Here is a 7,362-nt window from a genome sequence, read left to right as displayed (position 1 = left end):
GAGAAGCCACATCAGTGCTCAGAGTGTGGGAAGAGCTTCACCTTATCCTCAAACCTGGCCCGGCACCGGCTCATCCATATGGGGGAGAAAGCACATCAGTGTTTGGGGTGTGGGAAGAGCTTCAGCGGATCCTCCTACCTTGCCCAGCACCAGCTCATCCACACAGAAGAGAAGCCGCATCAGTGCTTGGAGCATGGTAAGAGCTTTGCTCACTCCTTCAGCCTGTCTGAGCACCGGCATATCCACACAGGAGAGAAGTCACATCAGTGCTTGGAGTGTGGCAAGAGTTTTGCTCGCTCCTCCAAATTGGCTCAGCACCAGCGTATCCACACAGGGGAGAAGCCACATCAGTGTTCAGAGTGTGAGAAGAGCTATACCTGCTCCTCTAATCTGGTCTGGCACCAGCTCATCCACACAGGGGAGAAGCCACATCAGTGCTCAGAGTGTGGGAAGAGCTTCACTTGATCCTCCCACCTCGCTCAGCATCAGCGTACCCACACAGGGAAGAAGCCATATCAGTGCTCGGAGTGTGGAAAGAGCTTCACTCGATCCTCCCACCTAGCCCGGCACCATCTCATCCACATAGAGAAGAAACCACATCAGTGCTTGAAGTGTGGGAAGTGCTTCCCTCACTCCTCCAAACTGGCCCAGCACCAGTGCATCCATATTTGGGAGCATGCATAACTCTTCCAACAGTGCCAGAAGGGCTTGGGAACATTTATCTGCTCAGCATCCACCAGTATCTTCATCCAGGCAAGGAACCTCCTGCTGGTGGACTGTAGCAAGAGTTCATCCATTGTTCGGCCCTTCTAGGGCCCTGCAGAACCCAAAGAGCGCAGAGGCTGGCCCCCAAGGCTTGATGAGGGGAAGGGGTTAAAAAGCAATGCTTCATGTAGAGCCCAGCCCAGATGCTTGGGGAACTTGTGAGGTGATGGTCTTTAAATCAGTCCTTGAGCTGTGCCATCCCCATCATTCTCTAAAAGCAGTCAGTGCTCTCAGGAGGAGAAGTGCCTTCACAATAGGGTGCCCTCCCCAAGACAACTGGCTCTAAATGATACCCAGAGACTGTCTTTGGTAGACTCCCAGCTTTGTCCTCCCTCCTGGTCCCAGGTTTCTGGTATGTTAGGCTCTTGAGTTGCAAGAAGGAAGACAACTATTGCCAGGGAGGTGTTCCCTGCCTTCCACCCTGACCTTGCCTTTCCTTCCTACCACATCACACCCACCCCCCCAGGCCTGCACATGCCTATTGGGTTTTGCAAGAAGCTGATACTGCCACCCCATGAGCCCAATTTAGCAGGTTTTGCCAGCTGCCCCACCCTCCCTGCCCCCCATTCTTCATCCCATTCTCTATAATGGAATCCTTGCTAATCAAGCCCCATGATTTAACACTGGGGTGGGCAATTATTTCAGCTAGAGGGCCACTTACTGAGTTTAGGCAAATTGTCAAGGGCCACGTGGGTAGTCCCGCCCCTTGACAGGTGCCCTGCACCCTGGTTGTCATCTTGGGCTTGGAAGTCCTGCCCTCTAACTCCTGACTAGGGTTACTATATTTCCAATTTCAGAAAAGAGGACACCGGGGGGGCGGGAGGGGAAGGGGTTTATGATTATGGGGGTGGGCAGTGATATGCCCCTTGCCCCTTTAGCCCTGCTGGTGCCCCTCACTCTTGACCCGCAGCCCCTCTTCCACCCTCCAGCTCTGCTGGTGCTCCTTGCTCTCGACCTGCAGCTCTCTGCTGCCCCGCACTCAGGACCCACAGCCTCCTGCTTCCTCCCAGCCCTGCCAGTGTCCCTCACTCCTGACCTACAGCCCCCTGCCTCCCAGCACTGCTGGTGCCCCTCATTTCTGACCTGCAGCCCCTGCTCTGTCCTAGCCCTGCTGCATAAGCAGCCTGCCTGCGCGTGTGTGCACACAACCTTCCAGCAGCTGCCAGGCTCATGCGGAGAGCACATGATCTCCTGAAAACAATCAGCTTCCCCACTGCCTCCAGCCCCAAGCAAAAGCAGAAGCAAAATAAAATCCTGGACATTTGCTTGCACTTAAAAAAAAAAAAAAAAATGCCTGGATGGAGTACAAGGGTCCAAAAAAGAGGACATGCCCAGGAAAACCCGGATGGATGGTAACCCTAGCACACACACTATGTCCCTCCCTCATTACGCACACAAAAAAGCATGCTGTCCCTCCCTCATGGGTCACGCGCACGCACACACACACACACACACACACACACACACTCTGTCCTTCCCTCATTGTACAGATGTGCGCATGTACACACACATGCATAGCCCCCCCATCCTGGCCCCTGGGTACCCGCGTGGGCCCTGTGCTCCCATGATCTGGCGATGCAGATGGGAGCCATGTGGTGCTGGAGTGGTCGGGTGGCAGTGGGCAGGAAGGCTGGAAATGGGGGCGAGTGGCAGCTAGCGGGTGCATGGGTGTGCAGCAACAGCTGGGCAGGAGCACGGGGCTGCACCAGTGTCTGGGGCTAGCGCAGGGCAGCAGGAGCGCAGGGCCGGGCTGGCAGGGCACTATGGAGCCAGGCTGGGCTGCACCAGCAGGGAGAGGGGGGAACCAGCCCAGCTGGATCTGGCCCGCGGGCTGTATTTTGCCCACCCCTGTTTTAACATGAAAATAACCTTGTGACTTCAGAATGAGCCTTAGTTGCCTGGCAGGAGTGCTGGTTTTTCCTGTTGTTGGAGGTGACCACAGAAAGAAGGGAGTTTGTTCAGCACATTTTGACTCTGTTTCTTGTTGAATTCCTACGGGGTGGTGGGAGATTGGGGGCGGTGCGCGTAGGTGAGGGAGCGTGTGTCATGGGAACTGAAATCCTAAGCAACCCTTTTCAGGAGGGGAGCATGGGTGCAGAGCAGATAAGGTCCCCTGATGTCTCTTTACAAAGCCAGACTTCAAAGCCTGCTTCTTGAATGCAGTTCCCACTGCTACAAAGCCCCTTATTAAAAACACCTTTTCCACAGCTGGAGCATATTGCTGCAGAATTGGAGGTAATCAGGGTTGGGAGGGACCTTGGGAGGTCATCCAGTCCAACTCCCTGCCTAGTGCACCCATGGAGCGGCCCTGCTCCTCTGACAGCAGGTTATGCCAGTCCCCGGAGACCCCTCCAGAGCCAGGGGGGACGGGAGAGCCCAGACCTCAGTCAGCTCCAAGGAAACTACCCTGCCCCCTCAGCTGTGCCAGTGCCCAGCACTCTTCCCCTGCTCCCAAGCCCTGCATCTTTGTGCCCCACTCAGTCCTGCTGATGTCCCACAGCCCCTTGCCCCTCTGAGCCCACTGATGACCCCACTCTTCACCTGGATGCCCTGATCAGCCTTAAGTTTATCTTCCCCCCGGAGCTGTCCCTTTGCGTGGTCTAGGTTGGACACCTGGTTCCCGAGTGGGGTATAGAAGGAAATGTTCTCTACCCCTGAGGAAACTTGCTGCTCGTTCAGGTCTTTCCCCAGGACGTGTCAGTCCCTCCACGGGGGAGCCCGGCTGAGTTGCACTGAGAAGGCTTGTTGCCTTTTCTGCGTGGATGTAAATCCTGCGGGCTCACTGTCTCCATCTCTGTCTCTGCTGTTCTGGGATCACCAAGCCAAATATTCCCTCTGAAACAAGCTGCTTGCAGGGTGCCAGAACTGTCTCCCCACCACAGAGGAAGGCAAAACCATTTTTGCTTTGTTGCCTGCTCCACCCCAGCATCATGCCAATGGCTGTGGTGCTCAGGTGACACAAGCCTGGAGGCATCTCAGGGCACAGGCACGTGTGCAAATGCAATGTGCGCTGTGATTGTCGAGACATAAAAAAAACCCCACACTTCTGGAGTTTCCTGTGGCAGGTTTGGACTGGCCTGACCCTGGCTGACTGGCTGCCAGGAGCTCAACTGTAGGGCAGAGGCAATCAGGACTTATAGTAGAGATATTTTTTATTAGACCAACAAGATTTTTGCAAAAAAAATTCTTTTTTTGCAAAAATCTTGGTCTAATAAAAGAGATCATCCCTACTACGAGTCCTGATTGCCTTTTCCTCTACACCAATATGGCTACAACCTGGATACCTGACACAGGGCAGAGACAATTGCATTAGGAATGAAACAGGAAAATGCGGGGGGCGCTGCTGCGTGTTTGTGGAGGATTTTCTATGCCAGCCCTCCCCAAGGAAGACACAGAGCATTACAGCACAAGACAGACCTGCACTGTGAGGATCCAGCAGACAGTTTACCTACAAAAGAAAGTTTGTGTCAGAGGCACAGAGAAGTAGGGCCGGAAAGGACTTCCAGAGGTCATATGTAGTCCTGCTTTTGCTTGACACAGGATCAGCCCTGTCTAAACTATCCCATACAACCCATGTGCATGTGTATCACCTCTCAGACCTCTGCTCCTGTTGCTGGCACCCATTCTCCCCCCAACAGCCTCTCGCTGCTTGTTCGTCCTACTTCCCTTTCCCCCGTTGCTCCCTCTTCCTCAGTTGCACTCCCTCACTCAAGCACGTGAGTTTGCAATCGCTGCGTCTTCCCCCAGCTGCAGGAGAAGCAGCCAGCCAGCCCCTGTATATTTTTCACCAGAGGTGATCGCCTCCAGTCTGAGCCCAGGGACCCAGAGCCCAGACTGGGTATTGCGTGATTGGGCTGGGAGCAGACAGGAGGGGACACTGTGACATCACAACCAGGTGGGGACACTGTGGCATCACAACCAGGTGTGACCCCTTGTTGCAAACAGCTGTCCTATTGGTTGGAACGACTCCGGCCTTGCCAGAAGGGAGGGCAGAGTTGCACCTTTCTAGACTGACCAAGGTATGTGCATGGGCGGATCTTGGGTTCTGAAAAGGGGGATGCAGGCAGTGTGGGGCATCATCACATTTAACATGACATATATATGTGTGTGTGTGTGTGTGTGTAATCTCATCACATACAATGCAATATTTCTATATACACCAAGAGCCCAGCAGGATATTATTCCATTTAAGACCCAAACAAGAATAGCATCAATAACAACACCACTGGTTTATGGGACCGTTCACTAATTTGCTAGGTAATATATTAGGTTTGAAATAGTTTCATAGTTTCAGAAACTATGAAACTATTTCAAACCTAATATATTGCACAAGGAACTAAGCACAAATGGTCACCACAATGGGAAAGCATTGATTTATCCACCCTGCAGTTGTTCTAGTTCAATGTTTGTCTGTTTTTCAGATTTGTCAGACAAAAATCTCACCTTCCTGAGTGGCTTCGCAGCACCTCAGATGCTGCTCCAGAAATGCAAAGCTGAAGCCCAGAAATAGGCTGAAAACTGAAGTCAGGAGGCAGGAGAAGCCAAGTGCTGGAGGCGGGAGGCTTGTCACAGCAGAACTGCAGGCTAGGCTGCAGACCTGGAGCCTGGCTGGTGCTAGGCATATAGGTGATGCTCCCAGGGTGCCAGCTGCTCCTAAATCAGGGCAGAGATCGCTAGCTGGGCTGCTGCTCCGCAATTTGGGGCAGAGGTCACTAGCTGGGCTTGCTGCAGCTGTGACTGCTGCAGTACATGGCACAGGCTAGCAGAGCCCCTGACACCCTCATATCATCATCCTCCATCTCATCTTCTAGCCCTAGCCTGTGTCTGGGGAGTGGAGGTTGCAGCCCAGTAGGTGAAAGAAGGCCCCGGGGTGGGACATCACTTGATGCAGAGGCTCCCAGCCCCTTCCACCTCAACCCCCCAGATCCCACTCCACTCCCAGATGGGGGACTAGGACCCAGGCATCCAGGCTCCCACTCATCAGACCCCATCTCCAGAGCTCAACTGCATCTCCAGTCCACACTCCTGTATACTGACCCCTTATTCCTGTCACATCCAAATACAGCGACTTGTCCAGCCCTCCTGCTGTCAGCAGTCAGGTTTCACTCCAGCTGCACAGCACTGAGCTTGGGCAGCCTCTAGCAGGCCCGGCTGGGGAAACCTAGGCATCCTGCTGTTCAGCCTGCTCCCAGAAGCATGTAGAAATCAGGTGTTCAGGCCCTTCTCACCCCAGCACCCATGGCAGAAGAACCCAGGCAAGGGCAGTGCCTGGGTCTGGCTGCTTTATTGAGCTGACAAATACGTGCACACATGTGGATCTGCACAGATCCCAAGCCAAGTTGCCACTGGGGCAGGGGCAGCAGCAGGAGGTATGCTCCTAGGAAAGCATGAAGTTCAGGGAGGACAAATGCAAGTATCAAATGGGGGACACCTGGATGGACAGCAGCTTTATGGAAAAAAGATTTGGGCATCTTGGTAGACCACAGACCCACTATGAGTCTGCAGTGGGATACAGCCACACACAAGGCCAGCGAGGTTTTGGGCTGTATCAATTGAAACACGAGCTGTAGGACACAGGGTGACGGTGCCTCTCCACTTGGCGCTGGCTAGGCCTTGTCTGGATACTGTGTGCAGTTCTGAGCTCCACATTTTAAAAGGGACATGGAGAGGTCAGAGAGAGTCCAGAGGTGGGTGACAAAGATGATCCAGGGAAGTTAAGTCATACAGGAGAGGCTGAAGGAGCTGGGCATGCTCAGCTTACAGAAAAGGTGCTTAAGAGGGGACATGAGAGCAGTCTTAAATACCCAAAGGGCTGCCATAAAGAAGAGGGAAAGCGCCTTTTCTCTCTTGCCACAGAGAGAACAAGGACCAATGGCTTGAAGTTGCAGTCAGTTTAGATGGGATCTCAGAGGAAACTTCTTCCCTGTTAGAGCAGGGAGGCAGTGGGACAGACATGGAGGGAAGCTGGGGACTTTCCATCCCTGTTGGGGTTCAAGAAGAGGCTGGGCAGCCACAGGTGTGGGGTGATCTAGGCATACTGAGGCCTATGTTCTACTATGGGCATTTTTCAGGCTTCTGGGCTTTGCTGATGGTCCTCTACCCCTGCCCCCTGCTTTCTGCTGCATGTGTCAGGGGATTTAAGCCTGCGCAAAGGCATTGGGTGTTGGCTACTTTGACTGGGCTGTGCCAACACTTCTATTAGGACCAAAGCCAGAGTTTCCTGGCTAGAGGGTCTTGCCCCTCTGCTCAGGGTCAGATCGATGCCAGATTTGGGGTCAGGAAGGAATTTTACCCCATGGTCACAATGGTATGGGCTGGGGCAGTTTTTGCCTTCTGTAGCAGCGGCCACATACACACATACGCACACAACCTAGGCATCCAGGACATGCACACTCACACACATAACCCAGATATCTGGGGCACTCACACACACAACCCAGGTATCCATACTTCCAGTCCCCCTGCTCTAACCCATCAGACCCTCTCAGATCTGGGAGAGAACCCAAGCATCACATACACACAAACACATGCAGAACCCAGGCATCCAGGGCATGAACACATCCAAGAACCTAAGTGATTCTCACCCCCCCCCCCCTC

At 53.6% G+C, this 7,362-nt stretch overlaps 1 pseudogene; it reads left to right on the top strand.

Annotated features, from left to right (window-relative positions):
• LOC102386284 overlaps positions 1-684 on the top strand; it is a 75,698-nt pseudogene extending 75,014 nt beyond the window's left edge.
• The last annotated feature ends 6,678 nt before the right edge of the window (positions 685-7,362 follow it).

This window comes from Alligator sinensis, unplaced genomic scaffold (genome assembly GCF_000455745.1).
Source record: "Alligator sinensis unplaced genomic scaffold, ASM45574v1 scaffold1165_1, whole genome shotgun sequence".
In the NCBI taxonomy this organism is placed as follows: Eukaryota; Metazoa; Chordata; order Crocodylia; family Alligatoridae; genus Alligator; species Alligator sinensis.
This window is presented reverse-complemented; position numbering and strand designations above follow the sequence as displayed.